This window comes from Bactrocera latifrons, unplaced genomic scaffold, assembly GCF_001853355.1.
Source record: "Bactrocera latifrons isolate USDA-ARS-PBARC rearing strain unplaced genomic scaffold, ASM185335v1 scaffold_1145, whole genome shotgun sequence".
In the NCBI taxonomy this organism is placed as follows: Eukaryota; Metazoa; Arthropoda; class Insecta; order Diptera; family Tephritidae; genus Bactrocera; species Bactrocera latifrons.
In genome coordinates, this window is record NW_017534570.1 from 31,535 (window position 1) to 34,497 (window position 2,963).

Below are 2,963 nucleotides of genomic sequence, written 5' to 3' on the forward strand. Positions count from 1 at the left end.
CAAGCGAATGAAGTAACTTATCTTGGTATTCACATAGATTGAAGACTTACGTGGAGAAAACATATATCTAGTAATTTTACTTTACTTGCATGAAATATGAGCTGCTAATTTAAATAAAAACTCCAAACTTAGCCTAGACAGCAAAGTTATTTTATATAATGCGGTCATAAAGCCGATTTGGATGTATGGCATTCAACTGTGGGGTACGATCTGTGCAACTAATATTAATTATTCTAAATTAATGACGTGTGTTTGCGGACATAGAGTTAATCGTGCTCAGCCCAAGATCAGCTGCCATAAATGCAATCAATTCTTCCACTTGTCGTGTGTGAATTTATCACAGGCTGATGTGGATTTTTTGCTGAAATCTAAAAATTATTTCTATTGAAAAGTGTGCGCGGTAGTTCGAAGAAATTACATTCGTCGCCATCAGTGCGCAATGCTCACTGCTCTCATATTATGAATTCGCAACAACCAAATGCTGATCACTCAAACAAGGTAGTAAGAAGTGAACAATCGAAGGCGCACACATTAATATAATAACTATGTGATGATCAAAATTCGTTAATCGTTAAGCTTAACGAACTCGAGCTCGGTCTAACATTGCCGCCCCAATGCTGCTAATTATGCCAATACATATGCTGATGATGTTGCTAGGAGTATCAACACTCATTCGAAAGCCAAAATCAATCCAACGGTTGCTGCTAAAACAGATCGCCCTTCTGCCGCTGTCAATGCTGCTCAACCAGTCGCCGTTGATGACTCTGTTAATCTGAATTCTTCAACTTCAATTACTGCTAATGGAAATTCGAAGCTAAAAGTGAGTACTAGGAACAAAAAATCCCCAGCTGCTTCAACTGTTGTTGGTGTTAATGCCAATCTTGATGTCGTCATACCCAAGAAATGGGCTCACCTGTCTGCTTTTAAGAACTCAGTCACTGAGGAAGATATTATATCTTTTGTTGTTAAACATGCTATTATTAATAGTGAGCATCTTTTATTATACTAATATTAATAATCTTAAGAATATAAACTTTAAGTTAGTCCCCATCTTTTTTTAATGACATTTTCTCCTCTTCAGTGTGGCTTTCTGGCATTAAGTTGCGTCCCTTTAAGTTTTTTCCAAAGGGAGGGGAAAACAGCGCTGTAGATTAGTGGATGCGCCTGTTAATCACGATTTTATTCATGCGTTTTCTGCACCTTCCTCAACTGACTCCTGTACAGTGTACTACCAAAATGTATCGGGTACTAGGTGTAAATCAAATATTATTCGCAACTTTTCTTCACATTTGGATTTCGATATTATCGTTATCGTTGAGACTTGGTTGAATTCCAGTTACTTTGATAGTGAATATTTTGACTCAAATCTCTATTATGTAAGGACAGAGATCATGAAAAAACTCAAATCTCTATTATGTAAGGACAGAGATCATGAAAAAACTGGCTGTTTAAGAAGGGGTGGTGTTCTCCTAGCCGTTCATCGCAAATAACGTCCTCTTTTAATTATGCTTGATAATGATGATTCTATTCTGGACCAACTATGTATTTCTATTAATGACGCTATGTGCATTGTAGTCTCATACATCCCTCCTAATAGTCCTCTAGAGTTATATAAGTCGCACGCAAGTAATATTTTCTCGCAGGTATTAAATAAGGTGAAAGAGAATAATATTTGTGTTCTGGGTGACTTTAACTTAAGCGATATCGTCTGGTCTGGTTGTTCGTATAGTCCTGCTGTTATTCCCTACAATCGTTCGTCTTCTCAGGAGTTATTTTTCATTGATAGCTTGCCTAGTCTCAATCTGATTCAAATCAACTCATATTCAAATAGTTTTCTTGACTTAGTTTTTCTCTGCGATAATTTAAAATTTAGGTTTCTTGACGGATCCTCTTCAATTACTCCAGCCACCATTCATCACTCTCCGCTAGCGTTTGAGGTGGATACTTATCTTTATGCTCCTGTTAAACCTACTGATGGGCTTGGGTTTAATTTGCAATTTGTGGCTTTGAACGACTCAATAATCTGCTCTGTAAGAGTAAATGGGATGATTTACTTTCGGCACTAGATACTTCTATTAGTTTCGCGATTTTTAAGAAATCAGTTTAGGTATTTTGTCATTATAATATCCCGCTCAAACATATGCAATCATATAAGTTGCTTTGGTACACTAAGGACCTCAAACGTTTAAAAAATCTTAGAAATAAATACTACAGAAAATTCTCTTCAACTAAATCTCACGTTTCCTTTGTTCAACACCAGCACTACATAAAACTGTTTAATGAATTGGATAAGTTTCTCTATAAAAGGTTTGTTCGCGCCTATCTGGCATCATCTTTTTAAACATATGTTTGAAGCTACAAGGGCAGCACTTATGTGCTTGCTGTCAAACCAGCTTCCGTTTTATCTCTCTCTTCAATAAAGGAATTCGACCGCATAACACGTCTTTCAGTTCAATCCGCATAAATACAATTCATCTTCCGCGAACGTTATTAAWCATCAACATATTTTGGTCCTTCGAGCCGGATATCATCACATATTAATGATATTCCGCAAATTTGCTATTATTTTCAATATTTTTCTGCATTTTTAATATTAATCRTGTCATCGGCTAAAATTCGCGACTCCGCGCTAAATGCTACAAACGCTATTTGCAATCTAGCAAAGTCGATAGACACTGAGGTAATAACTACTTACCTCCAATTRTTGGAAGAGCAATGGATTCGGTTTTGCGTAGCACAACAAGAGGTGGAACTGACATGTGGTGAAGAGAACATTTCTATGGAGGAGCAGGCACGCATACAAGGTGAGGAGTGGTACAGCACCGCCAAAGCTAACTTGAAACGCCTGTGCGTAACTCAAAGGCAGCAGACAGCGCAAACTACCGTTCATGATTCAACTACTCCTGTACCACTTCCAAAGCTACAGTTGCCGTCATTTAGTGGTGATCCCACTCAATGGCTTC